This window comes from Aegilops tauschii, chromosome 5, assembly GCF_002575655.3.
Source record: "Aegilops tauschii subsp. strangulata cultivar AL8/78 chromosome 5, Aet v6.0, whole genome shotgun sequence".
Taxonomy (NCBI): Eukaryota; Viridiplantae; Streptophyta; class Magnoliopsida; order Poales; family Poaceae; genus Aegilops; species Aegilops tauschii.
Window position 1 is genome coordinate 159,360,731 of NC_053039.3, and position 17,426 is coordinate 159,378,156.

Consider the following 17,426-nt stretch of genomic DNA (forward strand, 5'->3'; position numbering starts at 1 on the left):
CCCACTCGGGGGCTTAGCTGCACTCCAGTACTCGCCTAAGTTTGAAAAATCCTACCGAGTGGTGAGCAACCCTCTCACTCGGGGGGCTTAGCTGCAGTCCAGTACTCGCGTAAGATTGAAAAATCCTACCGAGTGGTGAGCAACCCTCTCACTCGGGGGATTAGCTGCAGTCAAGTGCTCGCCTAAGTTTGAAAAATCCTACCGAGTGGTGAGCAACCCTCTCACTCGGTGGCTTAGCTGCAGTCCAGTACTCGCCTAAGTTTTAAATATCCTACCGAGTGTTGAGGAACCTTCCCACTCGGGGGCCTAGCTACTGTCCAGTACTTGCCTAAGTTAGGAAAATCCTACCGAGTGGTGAGCAACCCTCTCACTCGGGGGCTTAGCTGCAGTCCAGTACTAGCCTAAGTTTGAAAAATCCTATCGAGTGGTGAGCAACCCTCTCACTCGGGGGCTTAGCTGCAGTCCAGTACTCGCCTAAGTTTGAAAATTCCTACCGAGTGGTGAGCAACCCCCCCACTCGGGGGCTTAGCTGCAGTCCAGTACTCGCCTAAGTTTGAAAAATCCTACCGAGTGGTGAGCAACCCTCTCACTCGGTGGCTTAGTTGCAGTCCAGTACTCGCGTAAGTTTGAAAAATCCTACCGAGTGGTGAGCAACCCGCTCACTCGGGGGCTTAGCTGCAGTCCAGTACTCGCCTAAGTTTGAAAAATCTTACCGAGTGGTGAGCAACCCCCCCACTCGGGGGCTTAGCTGCAGTCCAGTACTCGCCTAAGTTTGAAAAATCCTACCGAGTGGTGAGCAACCCTCTCACTCGGGGGCTTAGCTGCAGTCCAGTGCTTGCCTAAGTTTGAAAAATCCTACCGAGTGGTGAGCAACCCCCCCACTCGGGGGCTTAGCTGCAGTCCAGTACTCGCCCAAGTTTGAAAAATCCTACCGAGTGTTGAGCAACCCCCCACTCGGGGGCTTAGCTGCACTCCAGTACTCGCCTAAGTTTGAAAAATCCTACCGAGTGGTGAGCAACCCTCTCACTCGGGGGGCTTAGCTGCAGTCCAGTACTAGCGTAAGTTTGAAAAATCCTACCGAGTGGTGAGCAACCCTCTCACTCGGTGGCTTAGCTGCAGTCCAGTACTAGCCTAAGTTTGAAAAATCCTATCGAGTGGTGAGCAACCCTCTCACTCGGGGGCTTAGCTGCAGTCCAGTACTCGCCTAAGTTTGAAAATTCCTACCGACTGGTGAGCAACCCCCCCACTCGGGGGCTTAGCTGCAGTCCAGTACTCGCCTAAGTTTGAAAAATCCTACCGAGTGGTGAGCAACCCTCTCACTCGGTGGCTTAGCTGCAGTCCAGTACTCGCCTAAGTTTGAAAAATACTACCAAGTGGTGAGCAACCCTCTCACTCGGGGGGCTTAGCTGCAGTCCAGTACTCGCGTAAGATTGAAAAATCCTACCGAGTGGTGAGCAACCCTCTCACTCGGGGGATTAGCTACAGTCAAGTGCTCGCCTAAGTTTGAAAAATCCTACCGAGTGGTGAGCAACCCTCTAACTCGGTGGCTTAGCTGCAGTCCAGTACTCGCCTAAGTTTTAAATATCCTACCGAGTGTTGAGGAACCTTCCCACTCGGGGGCCTAGCTACAGTCCAGTACTTGCCTAAGTTTGGAAAATCCTACCGAGTGGTGAGCAACCCTCTCACTCTGGGGCTTAGCTGCAGTCCAGTACTCGCCTAAGTTTGAAAAATCCTGTCGAGTGGTGAGCAACCCTCTCACTCGGGGGCTTAGCTACAGTCCAGTACTCGCCTAAGTTTGAAAATTCCTACCGAGTGGTGAGCAACCCGCTCACTCGGGGGCTTAGCTGCAGTCCAGTACTCGCCTAAGTTTGAAAAATCCTACCGAGTGGTGAGCAACCCTCTCACTCGGTGTCTTAGCTGCAGTCAAGTACTCGCCTAAGTTTGAAAAATCCTACCGAGTGGTGAGCAACCCGCTCACTCGGGGGCTTAGCTGCAGTCCAGTACTCGCCTAAGTTTGAAAAATACTACCGAGTGGTGAGCAGCCCCCCCACTCGGGGGCTTAGCTGCAGTCTAGTACTCGCCTAAGTTTGAAAAATCCTACCGAGTGGTGAGCAACCCTCTCACTCGGGGGCTTAGCTGCAGTCCAGTACTCGCCTAAGTTTGAAAAATCCTACCGAGTGGTGAGCAACCCTCTCACTCGGGGGCTTAGCTGCAGTCCAGTACTCGCCCAAGTTTGAAAAATCCTACTGAGTGGTGAGCAACCCCCCACTCGGGGGCTTAGCTGCACTCCAGTACTCGCCTAAGTTTGAAAAATCCTACCGAGTGGTGAGCAACCCTCTCACTCGGGGGGCTTAGCTGCAGCCCAGTACTCGCGTAAGTTTGAAAAATCCTACCGAGTGGTGAGCAACCCTCTCACTCGGGGGATTAGCTGCAGTCAAGTGCTCGCCTAAGTTTGAAAAATCCTACCGAGTGGTGAGCAACCCTCTCACTCGGTGGCTTAGCTGCAGTCCAGTACTCGCCTAAGTTTGAAAAATCCTACTGAGTTTTGAGGAACCTTCCCACTCGGGGGCTTAGCTACAGTCCAGTACTTGCCTATGTTTGGAAAATCCTACCGAGTGGTGAGCAACCCTCTCACTCGGGGGCTTAGCTGCAGTCCAGTACTCGCCTAAGTTTGAAAAATCCTATCGAGTGGTGAGCAACCCTCTCACTCGGGGGCTTAGCTGCAGTCCAGTACTTGCCTAAGTTTGAAAATTCCTACCGAGTGGTGAGCAACCCGCTCACTCGGGGGCTTAGCTGCAGTCCAGTACTCGCCTAAGTTTGAAAAATCCTACCGAGTGGTGAGCAACCCTCTCACTCGGTGGCTTAGCTGCAGTCCAGTACTCGCCTAAGTTTGAAAAATCCTACCGAGTGGTGAGCAACCCGCTCACTCGGGGGCTTAGCTGCAGTCCAGTACTCGCCTAAGTTTGAAAAATCCTACCGAGTGGTGAGCAACCCCCCCACTCGGGGGCTTAGCTGCAGTCCAGTACTCGCCTAAGTTTGAAAAATCCTACTGAGTGGTGAGCAACCCTCTCACTCGGTGGCTTAGCTGCAGTCCAGTACTCGCCTAAGTTTGAAAAATCCTACCGAGTGTGGAGGAACCTTCCCACTCGGGGGCTTAGCTACAGTCCAGTACTTGCCTAAGTTTGGAAAATCCTACCGAGTGGTGAGCAACCCTCTCACTCTGGGGCTTAGCTGCAGTCCAGTACTCGCCTAAGTTTGAAAAATCCTGTCGAGTGGTGAGCAACCCTCTCACTCGGGGGCTTAGCTGCAGTCCAGTACTCGCCTAAGTTTGAAAATTCCTACCGAGTGGTGAGCAACCCGCTCACTCGGGGGCTTAGCTGCAGTCCAGTACTCGCCTAAGTTTGAAAAATTCTACCGAGTGGTGAGCAACCCTCTCACTCGGTGTCTTAGCTGCAGTCAAGTACTCGCCTAAGTTTGAAAAATCCTACCGAGTGGTGAGCAACCCGCTCACTCGGGGGCTTAGCTGCAGTCCAGTACTCGCCTAAGTTTGAAAAATACTACCGAGTGGTGAGCAGCCCCCCCACTCGGGGGCTTAGCTGCAGTCTAGTACTCGCCTAAGTTTGAAAAATCCTACCGAGTGGTGAGCAACCCTCTCACTCGGGGGCTTAGCTGCAGTCCAGTACTCGCCTAAGTTTGAAAAATCCTACCGAGTGGTGAGCAACCCTCTCACTCGGGGGCTTAGCTGCAGTCCAGTACTCGCCCAAGTTTGAAATATCCTACTGAGTGGTGAGCAACCCCCCACTCGGGGGCTTAGCTGCACTCCAGTACTCGCCTAAGTTTGAAAAATCCTACCGAGTGGTGAGCAACCCTCTCACTCGGGGGGCTTAGCTGCAGCCCAGTACTCGCGTAAGTTTGAAAAATCCTACCGAGTGGTGAGCAACCCTCTCACTCGGGGGATTAGCTGCAGTCAAGTGCTCGCCTAAGTTTGAAAAATCCTACCGAGTGCTGAGCAACCCTCTCACTCGGTGGCTTAGCTGCAGTCCAGTACTCGCCTAAGTTTGAAAAATCCTACTGAGTTCTGAGGAACCTTCCCACTCGGGGGCTTAGCTACAGTCTAGTACTTGCCTATGTTTGGAAAATCCTACCGAGTGGTGAGCAACCCTCTCACTCGGGGGCTTAGCTGCAGTCCAGTACTCGCCTAAGTTTGAAAAATCCTATCGAGTGGTGAGCAACCCTCTCACTCGGGGGCTTAGCTGCAGTCCAGTACTCGCCTAAGTTTGAAAATTCCTACCGAGTGGTGAGCAACCCGCTCACTCGGGGGCTTAGCTGCAGTCCAGTACTCGCCTAAGTTTGAAAAATCCTACCGAGTGGTGAGCAACCCTCTCACTCGGTGGCTTAGCTGCAGTCCAGTACTCGCCTAAGTTTGAAAAATCCTACCGAGTGGTGAGCAACCCGCTCACTCGGGGGCTTAGCTGCAGTCCAGTACTCGCCTAAGTTTGAAAAATCCTACCGAGTGGTGAGCAACCCCCCCACTCGGGGGCTTAGCTGCAGTCCAGTACTCGCCTAAGTTTGAAAATCCCTACCGAGTGGTGAGCAACCCTCTCACTCGGGGGCATAGCTGCAGTCCAGTACTCGCCTAAGTTTGAAAAATCCTACCGAGTGGTGAGCAACCCTCTCACTCGGTACTTAGCTGCAGTCCAGTACTCGCCCAAGTTTGAAAAATCCTACTGAGTGGTGAGCAACCCCCCACTCGGGGGCTTAGCTGCACTCCAGTACTCGCCTAAGTTTGAAAAATCCTACCGAGTGGTGAGCAACCCTCTCACTCGGGGGGCTTAGCTGCAGTCCAGTACTCGCGTAAGATTGAAAAATCCTACCGAGTGGTGAGCAACCCTCTCACTCGGGGGATTAGCTGCAGTCAAGTGCTCGCCTAAGTTTGAAAAATCCTACCGAGTGGTGAGCAACCCTCTCACTCGGTGGCTTAGCTGCAGTCCAGTACTCGCCTAAGTTTTAAATATCCTACCGAGTGTTGAGGAACCTTCCCACTCGGGGGCCTAGCTACTGTCCAGTACTTGCCTAAGTTAGGAAAATTCTACCGAGTGGTGAGCAACCCTCTCACTCGGGGGCTTAGCTGCAGTCCAGTACTAGCCTAAGTTTGAAAAATCCTATCGAGTGGTGAGCAACCCTCTCACTCGGGGGCTTAGCTGCAGTCCAGTACTCGCCTAAGTTTGAAAATTCCTACCGAGTGGTGAGCAACCCCCCCACTCGGGGGCTTAGCTGCAGTCCAGTACTCGCCTAAGTTTGAAAAATCCTACCGAGTGGTGAGCAACCCTCTCACTCGGTGGCTTAGCTGCAGTCCAGTACTCGCGTAAGTTTGAAAAATCCTACCGAGTGGTGAGCAACCCGCTCACTCGGGGGCTTAGCTGCAGTCCAGTACTCGCCTAAGTTTGAAAAATCTTACCGAGTGGTGAGCAACCCCCCCACTCGGGGGCTTAGCTGCAGTCCAGTACTCGCCTAAGTTTGAAAAATCCTACCGAGTGGTGAGCAACCCTCTCACTCGGGGGCTTAGCTGCAGTCCAGTGCTTGCCTAAGTTTGAAAAATCCTACCGAGTGGTGAGCAACCCCCCCACTCGGGGGCTTAGCTGCAGTCCAGTACTCGCCCAAGTTTGAAAAATCCTACCGAGTGTTGAGCAACCCCCCACTCGGGGGCTTAGCTGCACTCCAGTACTCGCCTAAGTTTGAAAAATCCTACCGAGTGGTGAGCAACCCTCTCACTCGGGGGGCTTAGCTGCAGTCCAGTACTAGCGTAAGTTTGAAAAATCCTACCGAGTGGTGAGCAACCCTCTCACTCGGTGGCTTAGCTGCAGTCCAGTACTAGCCTAAGTTTGAAAAATCCTATCGAGTGGTGAGCAACCCTCTCACTCGGGGGCTTAGCTGCAGTCCAGTACTCGCCTAAGTTTGAAAATTCCTACCGAGTGGTGAGCAACCCCCCCACTCGGGGGCTTAGCTGCAGTCCAGTACTCGCCTAAGTTTGAAAAATCCTACCGAGTGGTGAGCAACCCTCTCACTCGGTGGCTTAGCTGCAGTCCAGTACTCGCCTAAGTTTGAAAAATCCTACCAAGTGGTGAGCAACCCTCTCACTCGGGGGGCTTAGCTGCAGTCCAGTACTCGCGTAAGATTGAAAAATCCTACCGAGTGGTGAGCAACCCTCTCACTCGGGGGATTAGCTACAGTCAAGTGCTCGCCTAAGTTTGAAAAATCCTACCGAGTGGTGAGCAACCCTCTCACTCGGTGGCTTAGCTGCAGTCCAGTACTCGCCTAAGTTTTAAATATCCTACCGAGTGTTGAGGAACCTTCCCACTCGGGGGCCTAGCTACAGTCCAGTACTTGCCTAAGTTTGGAAAATCCTACCGAGTGGTGAGCAACCCTCTCACTCGGGGGCTTAGCTGCAGTCCAGTACTAGCCTAAGTTTGAAAAATCCTATCGAGTGGTGAGCAACCCTCTCACTCGGGGGCTTAGCTGCAGTCCAGTACTCGCCTAAGTTTGAAAATTCCTACCGAGTGGTGAGCAACCCCCCCACTCGGGGGCTTAGCTGCAGTCCAGTACTCGCCTAAGTTTGAAAAATCCTACCGAGTGGTGAGCAACCCCCCCCCCACTCGGGGGCTTAGCTGCAGTCCAGTACTCGCCTAAGTTTGAAAATCCCTACCGAGTGGTGAGCAACCCTCTCACTCGGGGGCTTAGCTGCAGTCCAGTACTCGCCTAAGTTTGAAAAATCCTACCGAGTGGTGAGCAACCCTCTCACTCGGGTACTTAGCTGCAGTCCAGTACTCGCCCAAGTTTGAAAAATCCTACTGAGTGGTGAGCAACCCCCCACTCCGGGGCTTAGCTGCACTCCAGTACTCGCCAAAGTTTGAAAAATCCTACCGAGTGGTGAGCAACCCTCTCACTCGGGGGGCTTAGCTGCAGTCCAGTACTCGCGTAAGATTGAAAAATCCTACCGAGTGGTGAGCAACCCTCTCACTCGGGGGATTAGCTGCAGTCAAGTGCTCGCCTAAGTTTGAAAAATCCTACCGAGTGGTGAGCAACCCTCTCACTCGGTGGCTTAGCTGCAGTCCAGTACTCGCCAAAGTTTTAAATATCCTACCGAGTGTTGAGGAACCTTCCCACTCGAGGGCCTAGCTACAGTCCAGTACTTGCCTAAGTTTGGAAAATCCTACCGAGTGGAGAGCAACCCTCTCACTCGGGGGCTTTGCTGCAGTCCAGTACTAGCCTAAGTTTGAAAAATCCTATCGAGTGGTGAGCAACCCTCTCACTCGGGGGCTTAGCTGCAGTCCAGTACTCGCCTAAGTTTGAAAATTCCTACCGAGTGGTGAGCAACCCCCCCACTCGGGGGCTTAGCTGCAGTCCAGTACTCGCCTAAGTTTGAAAAATCCTACCGAGTGGTGAGCAACCCTCTCACTCGGTGGCTTAGCTGCAGTCCAGTACTCGCGTAAGTTTGAAAAATCCTACCGAGTGGTGAGCAACCCGCTCACTCGGGGGCTTAGCTGCAGTCCAGTACTCGCCTAAGTTTGAAAAATCCTACCGAGTGGTGAGCAACCCCCCCACTCGGGGGCTTAGCTGCAGTCCAGTACTCGCCTAAGTTTGAAAAATCCTACCGAGTGGTGAGCAACCCTCTCACTCGGGGGCTTAGCTGCAGTCCAGTGCTCGCCTAAGTTTGAAAAATCCTACCGAGTGGTGAGCAACCCCCCCACTCGGGGGCTTAGCTGCAGTCCAGTACTCGCCCAAGTTTGAAAAATCCTACCGAGTGGTGAGCAACCCCCCACTCGGGGGCTTAGCTGCACTCCAGTACTCGCCTAAGTTTGAAAAATCCTACCGAGTGGTGAGCAACCCTCTCACTCGGGGGGCTTAGCTGCAGTCCAGTACTAACGTAAGTTTGAAAAATCCTACCGAGTGGTGAGCAACCCTCTCACTCGGGGGATTAGCTGCAGTCAAGTGCTCGCCTAAGTTTGAAAAATACTACCGAGTGGTGAGCAACCCTCTCACTCGGTGGCTTAGCTGCAGTCCAGTACTCGCCAAAGTTTTAAATATCCTACCGAGTGTTGAGGAACCTTCCCACTCGAGGGCCTAGCTACAGTCCAGTACTTGCCTAAGTTTGGAAAATCCTACCGAGTGGTGAGCAACCCTCTCACTCGGGGGCTTAGCTGCAGTCCAGTACTAGCCTAAGTTTGAAAAATCCTATCGAGTGGTGAGCAACCCTCTCACTCGGTGGCTTAGCTGCAGTCCAGTACTCGCGTAAGTTTGAAAAATCCTACCGAGTGGTGAGCAACCCCCCCACTCGGGGGCTTAGCTGCAGTCCAGTACTCGCCTAAGTTTGAAAAATCCTACCGAGTGGTGAGCAACCCCCCCACTCGGGGGCTTAGCTGCAGTCCAGTACTCGCCTAAGTTTGAAAAATCCTACCGAGTGGTGAGCAACCCTCTCACTCGGGGGCTTAGCTGCAGTCCAGTGCTCGCCTAAGTTTGAAAAATCCTACCGAGTGGTGAGCAACCCCCCCACTCGGGGGCTTAGCTGCAGTCCAGTACTCGCCCAAGTTTGAAAAATCCTACCGAGTGGTGAGCAACCCCCCACTCGGGGGCTTAGCTGCACTCCAGTACTCGCCTAAGTTTGAAAAATCCTACCGAGTGGTGAGCAACCCTCTCACTCGGGGGGCTTAGCTGCAGTCCAGTACTAGCGCAAGTTTGAAAAATCCTACCGAGTGGTGAGCAACCCTCTCACTCGGGGGATTAGCTGCAGTCAAGTGCTCGCCTAAGTTTGAAAAATCCTACCGAGTGGTGAGCAACCCTCTCACTCGGTGGCTTAGCTGCAGTCCAGTACTCGCCTAAGTTTGAAAAATCCTACCGAGTGTTGAGGAACCGTCCCACTCGGGGGCTTAGCTACAGTCCAGTACTTGCCTAAGTTTGAAAAATCCTACCGAGTGGTGAGCAACCCTCTCACTCGGTGGCTTAGCTGCAGTCCAGTACTCGCCTAAGTTTGAAAAATCCTACCGAGTGTTGCATAACCTTCCCACTCGGGGGTTTAGCTGCAGTCCAGTACTTGCCTAAGTTTGGAAAATCCTACCGAGTGGTGAGCAATCCTCTCACTCGGGGGCTTAGCTGCAGTCCATTACTTGCCTAAGTTTGAAAAATCCTATCGAGTGGTGAGCTACCCTCTCACTCGGTGGCTTAGCTGCAGTCCAGTACTGGCCTAAGTTTGAAAAATCCTACCGAGTGGTGAGCAACCCGCTCACTCGGGGGCTTAGCTGCAGTCCAGTACTCGCCTAAGTTTGAAAAATCCTACCGAGTGGTGAGCAACCCCCCCACTCGGGGGCTTAGCTGTAGTCCAGTACTCGCCTAAGTTTGAAAAATCCTACCGAGTGGTGAGCAACCCTCTCACTCGGGGGCTTAGCTGCAGTCCAGTACTCGCCTAAGTTTGAAAAATCCTACCGAGTGGTGAGCAACCCCCCCACTCGGGGGCTTAGCTGCAGTCCAGTACTCGCCTAAGTTTGAAAAATCCTACCGAGTGGTGAGCAACCCTCTCACTCGGGGGCTTAGCTGCAGTCCAGTACTCGCCTAAGTTTGAAAAATCCTATCGATTGGTGAGCAACCCTCTCACTCGGGGGCTTAGCTGCAGTCCAGTGCTCGCCTAAGTTTGTAAAGTCCTACCGAGTGGTGAGCAACCCTCTCACTGGGGGCCTTAGCTGCAGTCCAGTACTCGCCCAAGTTTGAAAAATCCTACTGAGTGGTGAGCAACCCCCCACTCGGGGGCTTAGCTGCACTCCAGTACTCGCCTAAGTTTGAAAAATCCTACCGAGTGGTGAGCAACCCTCTCACTCGGGGGGCTTAGCTGCAGTCCAGTACTCGCCTAAGTTTGAAAAATCCTACCGAGTGGTGAGCAACCCTCTCACTCGGGGGATTAGCTGCAGTCAAGTGCTCGCCTAAGTTTGAAAAATCCTACCGAGTGGTGAGCAACCCTCTCACTCGGTGGCTTAGCTGCAGTCCAGTACTCGCCTAAGTTTGAAAAATCCTACCGAGTGTTGAGGAACCGTCCCACTCGGGGGCTTAGCTACAGTCCAGTACTTGCCTAAGTTTGAAAAATCCTACCGAGTGATGAGCAACCCTCTCACTCGGTGGCTTAGCTGCAGTCCAGTACTCGCCTAAGTTTGAAAAATCCTACCGAGTGTTGCATAACCTTCCCACTCGGGGGTTTAGCTGCAGTCCAGTACTTGCCTAAGTTTGGAAAATCCTACCGAGTGGTGAGCAACCCTCTCACTCGGGGGCTTAGCTGCAGTCCAATACTTGCCTAAGTTTGAAAAATCCTATCGAGTGGTGAGCTACCCTCTCACTCGGTGGCTTAGCTGCAGTCCAGTACTCGCCTAAGTTTGAAAAATCCTACCGAGTGGAGAGCAACCCGCTCACTCGGGGGCTTAGCTGCAGTCCAGTACTCGCCTAAGTTTGAAAAATCCTACCGAGTGGTGAGCAACCCCCCCACTCGGGGGCTTAGCTACAGTCCAGTACTCGCCTAAGTTTGAAAAATCCTACCGAGTGGTGAGCAACCCTCTCACTCGGGGGGCTTAGCTGCAGTCCAGTACTCGCCTAAGTTTGAAAAATCCTACCGAGTGGTGAGCAACCCTCTCACTCGGGGGATTAGCTGCAGTCAAGTGCTCGCCTAAGTTTGAAAAATCCTACCGAGTGGTGAGCAACCCTCTCACTCGGTGGCTTAGCTGCAGTCCAGTACTCGCCTAAGTTTGAAAAATCCTACCGAGTGTTGAGGAACCGTCCCACTCGGGGGCTTAGCTACAGTCCAGTACTTGCCTAAGTTTGAAAAATCCTACCGAGTGGTGAGCAACCCTCTCACTCGGTGGCTTAGCTGCAGTCCAGTACTCGCCTCAGTTTGAAAAATCCTACCGAGTGTTGCATAACCTTCCCACTCGGGGGTTTAGCTGCAGTCCAGTACTTGCCTAAGTTTGGAAAATCCTACCGAGTGGTGAGCAACCCTCTCACTCGGGGGCTTAGCTGCAGTCCAGTACTTGCCTAAGTTTGAAAAATCCTATCGAGTGGTGAGCTACCCTCTCACTCGGTGGCTTAGCTGCAGTCCAGTACTCGCCTAAGTTTGAAAAATCCTACCGAGTGGAGAGCAACCCGCTCACTCGGGGGCTTAGCTGCAGTCCAGTACTCGCCTAAGTTAGAAAAATCCTACCGAGTGGTGAGCAACCCCCCCACTCGGGGGCTTAGCTACAGTCCAGTACTCGCCTAAGTTTGAAAAATCCTACCGAGTGGTGAGCAACCCTCTCACTCGGGGGCTTAGCTGCAGTCCAGTACTCGCCTAAGTTTGAAAAATCCTACCGAGTGGTGAGCAACCCCCCCACTCGGGGGCTTAGCTGCAGTCCAGTACTCGCCTAAGTTTGAAAAATCCTACCGAGTGGTGAGCAACCCTCTCACTCGTGGGCTTAGCTGCAGTCCAGTACTCGCCTAAGTTTGAAAAATCCTATCGAGTGGTGAGCAACCCTCTCACTCGGGGGCTTAGCTGCAGTCCAGTGCTCGCCTAAGTTTGTAAAATCCTACCGAGTGGTGAGCAACCCTCTCACTGGGGGCCTTAGCTGCAGTCCAGTACTCGCCCAAGTTTGAAAAATCCTACTGAGTGGTGAGCAACCCCCCACTCGGGGGCTTAGCTGCACTCCAGTACTCGCCTAAGTTTGAAAAATCCTACCGAGTGGTGAGCAACCCTCTCACTCGGGGGGCTTAGCTGCAGTCCAGTACTCGCCTAAGTTTGAAAAATCCTACCGAGTGGTGAGCAACCCTCTCACTCGGGGGATTAGCTGCAGTCAAGTGCTCGCCTAAGTTTGAAAAATCCTACCGAGTGGTGAGCAACCCTCTCACTCGGTGGCTTAGCTGTAGTCCAGTACTCGCCTAAGTTTGAAAAATCCTACCGAGTGTTGCATAACCTTCCCACTCGGGGGTTTAGCTGCAGTCCAGTACTTGCCTAAGTTTTGAAAATCCTACCGAGTGGTGAGCAACCCTCTCACTTGGGGGCTTAGCTGCAGTCCAGTAGTCGCCTAAGTTTGAAAAATCCTATCGAGTGGTGAGCAACCCTCTCACTCGGGGGCTTAGCTGCAGTCCAGTACTCGCCTATGTTTGAAAATTCCTACCGAGTGGTGAGCAACCCGCTCACTCGGGGGCTTAGCTGCAGTCCAGTACTCGCCTAAGTTTGAAAAATCCTACCGAGTGGTGCGCAACCCCCCACTCGGGGGCTTAGCTGAAGTCCAGTACTCGCCTATGTTTGAAAAATCCTACCGAGTGGTCAGCAACCCTCTCACTCGGGGGCTTAGCTGCTGTCCTGTACTCGCCTAAGTTTGAAAAATCCTACCGAGTGGTGAGCAACCCTCTCACTCGGGGGCTTAGCTGCAGTCCAGTACTCGCCTAAGTTTGAAAAATCCTACCGAGTGGTGAGCAACCCGCTCACTCGGGGGCTTAGCTGCAGTCCAGTACTCGCCTAAGTTTGAAAAATCCTACCGAGTGGTGAGCAACCCCCCCACTCGGGGGCTTAGCTGAAGTCCAGTACTCGCCTAAGTTTGAAAATTCCTACCGAGTGGTGAGCAACCAGCTCACTCGGGGGCTTAGCTGCAGTCCAGTACTCGCCTAAGTTTGAAAAATCCTACCGAGTGGTGAGCAACCCTCTCACTCGGTGGCTTAGCTGCAGTCAAGTACTCGCCTAAGTTTGAAAAATCCTACCGAGTGGTGAGCAACCCGCTCACTCGGGGGCTTAGCTGCAGTCCAGTACTCGCCTAAGTTTGAAAAATACTACCAAGTGGTGAGCAGCCCCCCACTCGGGGGCTTAGCTGCAGTCCAGTACTCGCCTAAGTTTGAAAAATCCTACCGAGTGGTGAGCAACCCTCTCACTCGGGGGCTTAGCTGCAGTCCAGTACTCGCCTAAGTTTGAAAAATCCTACCGAGTGGTGAGCAACCCTCTCACTCGGGGGCTTAGCTGCAGTCCAGTACTCGCCCAAGTTTGAAAAATCCTACTGAGTGGTGAGCAACCCCCCACTCGGGGGCTTAGCTGCACTCCAGTACTCGCCTAAGTTTGAAAAATCCTACCGAGTGGTGAGCAACCCTCTCACTCGGGGGGCTTAGCTGCAGTCAAGTGCTCGCCTATGTTTGAAAAATCCTACCGAGTGGTGAGCAACCCTCTCACTCGGTGGCTTAGCTGCAGTCAAGTGCTCGCCTAAGTTTGAAAAATCCTACCGAGTGGTGAGCAACCCGCTCACTCGGGGGCTTAGCTGCAGTCCAGTACTCGCCTAAGTTTGAAAAATACTACCAAGTGATGAGCAGCCCCCCACTCGGGGGCTTAGCTGCAGTCCAGTACTCGCCTATGTTTGAAAAATCCTACCGAGTGGTGAGCAACCCTCTCACTCGGGGGCTTAGCTGCAGTCCAGTACTCGCCTAAGTTTGAAAAATCCTACCGAGTGGTGAGCAACCCTCTCACTCGGGGGCTTAGCTGCAGTCCAGTACTCGCCCAAGTTTGAAAAATCCTACTGAGTGGTGAGCAACCCTCCACTCGGGGGCTTAGCTGCACTCCAGTACTCGCCTAAGTTTGAAAAATCCTACCGAGTGGTGAGCAACCCTCTCACTCGGGGGGCTTAGCTGCAGTCAAGTGCTCGCCTAAGTTTGAAAAATCCTACCGAGTGGTGAGCAACCCTCTCACTCGGTGGCTTAGCTGCAGTCCAGTACTCGCCTAAGTTTGAAAAATCCTACCGAGTGGTGAGCAACCATCTCACTCGGTGGCTTCGCTGCAGTCCAGTACTCGCCTAAGTTTGAAAAATCCTACTGAGTTTTGAGGAACCTTCCCACTCGGGGGCTTAGCTACAGTCCAGTACTTGCCTAAGTTTGGAAAATCCTACCGAGTTGTGAGCAACCCTCTCACTCGGGGGCTTAGCTGCAGTCCAGTACTCGCCTAAGTTTGAAAAATCCTATCGAGTGGTGAGCAACCCTCTCACTCGGGGGCTTAGCTGCAGTCCAGTACTCGCCTAAGTTTGAAAATTCCTACCGAGTGGTGAGCAACCCGCTCACTCGGGGGCTTAGCTGCAGTCCAGTACTCGCGTAAGTTTGAAAAATCCTATCGAGTGGTGAGCAACCCTCTCACTCGGGGGATTAGCTGCAGTCAAGTGCTCGCCTAAGTTTGAAAAATCCTACCGAGTGGTGAGCAACCCTCTCACTCGGTGGCTTAGCTGCAGTCCAGTACTCGCCTAAGTTTGAAAAATCCTACCGAGTGTTGAGGAACCTTCCCACTCGGTGGCTTAGCTACAGTCCAGTACTTGCCTATGTTTGGAAAATCCTACCGAGTGGTGAGCAACCCTCTCACTCGGGGGCATAGCTGCAGTCCAGTACTCGCCTAAGTTTGAAAAATCCTATCGAGTGGTGAGCAACCCTCTCACTCGGGGGCTTAGCTGCAGTCCAGTACTCGCCTAAGTTTGAAAATTCCTACCGAGTGGTGAGCAACCCGCTCACTCGGGGGCTTAGCTGCAGTCCAGTACTCGCCTAAGTTTGAAAAATCCTACCGAGTGGTGAGCAACCCTCTCACTCGGTGGCTTAGCTGCAGTCCAATACTCGCCTAAGTTTGAAAAATCCTACCGAGTGTGGAGGAAGCTTCCCACTCGGGGGCTTAGCTACAGTCCAGTACTTGCCTAAGTTTGGAAAATCCTACCGAGTGGTGAGCAACCCTCTCACTCTGGGGCTTAGCTGTAGTCCAGTACTCGCCTAAGTTTGAAAAATCCTATCGAGTGGTGAGCAACCCTCTCACTCGGGGGCTTAGCTGCAGTCCAGTACTCGCCTAAGTTTGAAAATTCCTACCGAGTGGTGAGCAACCCGCTCACTCGGGGGCTTAGCTGCAGTCCAGTACTCGCCTAAGTTTGAAAAATCCTACCGAGTGGTGAGCAACCCTCTCACTCGGTGGCTTAGCTGCAGTCCAGTACTCGCCTAAGTTTGAAAAATCCTACCGAGTGGTGAGCAACCCGCTCACTCGGGGGCTTAGCTGCAGTCCAGTACTCGCCTAAGTTTGAAAAATCCTACCGAGTGGTGAGCAGCCCCCCCACTCGGGGGCTTAGCTGCAGTCCAGTACTCGCCTAAGTTTGAAAAATCCTACCGAGTGGTGAGCAACCCTCTCACTCGGGGGCTTAGCTGCAGTCCAGTACTCGCCTAAGTTTGAAAAATCCTACCGAGTGGTGAGCAACCCTCTCACTCGGGGGCTTAGCTGCAGTCCAGTACTCGCCCAAATTTGAAAAATCCTACTGAGTGGTGAGCAACCCCCCACTCGGGGGCTTAGCTGCACTCCAGTACTAGCCTAAGTTTGAAAAATCCTACCGAGTGGTGAGCAACCCTCTCACTCGGGGGGCTTAGCTGCAGCCCAGTACTCGCGTAAGTTTGAAAAATCCTACCGAGTGGTGAGCAACCCTCTCACTCGGGGGATTAGCTGCAGTCAAGTGCTCGCCTAAGTTTGAAAAATCCTACCGAGTGGTGAGCAACCATCTCACTCGGTGGCTTAGCTGCAGTCCAGTACTCGCCTAAGTTTGAAAAATCCTACTGAGTTTTGAGGAACCTTCCCACTCGGGGGCTTAGCTACAGTCCAGTACTTGCCTATGTTTGGAAAATCCTACCGAGTTGTGAGCAACCCTCTCACTCGGGGGCTTAGCTGCAGTCCAGTACTCGCCTAAGTTTGAAAAATCCTATCGAGTGGTGAGCAACCCTCTCACTCGGGGGCTTAGCTGCAGTCCAGTACTCGCCTAAGTTTGAAAATTCCTACCGAGTGGTGAGCAACCCGCTCACTCGGGGGCTTAGCTGCAGTCCAGTACTCGCCTAAGTTTGAAAAATCCTACCGAGTGGTGAGCAACCCTCTCACTCGGTGGCTTAGCTGCAGTCCAGTACTCGCCTAAGTTTGAAAAATCCTACCGAGTGGTGAGCAACCCGCTCACTCGGGGGCTTAGCTGCAGTCCAGTACTCGCCTAAGTTTGAAAAATCCTACCGAGTGGTGAGAAACCCCCCCACTCGGGGGCTTAGCTGCAGTCCAGTACTCGCCTAAGTTTGAAAATCCCTACCGAGTGGTGAGCAACCCTCTCACTCAGGGGCTTAGCTGCAGTCCAGTACTCGCCTAAGTTTGAAAAATCCTACCGAGTGGTGAGCAACCCTCTCACTCGGGTACTTAGCTGCAGTCCAGTACTCGCCCAAGTTTGAAAAATCCTACTGAGTGGTGAGCAACCCCCCACTCGGGGGCTTAGCTGCACTCCAGTACTCGCCTAAGTTTGAAAAATCCTACCGAGTGGTGAGCAACCCTCTCACTCGGGGGCTTAGCTGCAGTCCAGTACTCGCCTAAGTTTGAAAAATCCTACCGAGTGGTGAGCAACCCGCTCACTCGGGGGCTTAGCTGCAGTCCAGTACTCGCCTAAGTTTGAAAAATACTACCGAGTGGTGAGCAGCCCCCCCACTCGGGGGCTTAGCTGCAGTCCAGTACTCGCCTAAGTTTGAAAAATCCTACCGAGTGGTGAGCAACCCTCTCACTCGGGGGCTTAGCTGCAGTCCAGTACTCGCCTAAGTTTGAAAAATCCTACCGAGTGGTGAGCAACCCTCTCACTCGGGGGCTTAGCTGCAGTCCAGTACTCGCCCAAGTTTGAAAAATCCTACTGAGTGGTGAGCAACCCCCCACTCGGGGGCTTAGCTGCACTCCAGTACTAGCCTAAGTTTGAAAAATCCTACCGAGTGGTGAGCAACCCTCTCACTCGGGGGGCTTAGCTGCAGCCCAGTACTCGCGTAAGTTTGAAAAATCCTAACCGAGTGGTGAGCAACCCTCTCACTCGGGGGATTAGCTGCAGTCAAGTGCTCGCCTAAGTTTGAAAAATCCTACCGAGTGGTGAGCAACCCTCTCACTCGGTGGCTTAGCTGCAGTCCAATACTCGCCTAAGTTTGAAAAATCCTACTGAGTTTTGAGGAACCTTCCCACTCGGGGGCTTAGCTACAGTCCAGTACTTGCCTATGTTTGGAAAATCCTACCGAGTGGTGAGCAACCCTCTCACTCGGGGGCTTAGATGCAGTCCAGTACTCGCCTAAGTTTGAAAAATCCTATCGAGTGGTGAGCAACCCTCTCACTCGGGGGCTTAGCTGCAGTCCAGTACTCGCCTAAGTTTGAAAATTCCTACCGAGTGGTGAGCAACCCGCTCACTCGGGGGCTTAGCTGCAGTCCAGTACTCGCCTAAGTTTGAAAAATCCTACCGAGTGGTGAGCAACCCCCCAAGTCGGGGGCTTAGCTACAGTCCAGTACACGCCTAAGTTTGAAAAATCCTACCGAGTGGTGAGCAACCCTCTCACTCGGGGGCTTAGCTGCAGTCCAGTACTCGCCTAAGTTTGAAAAA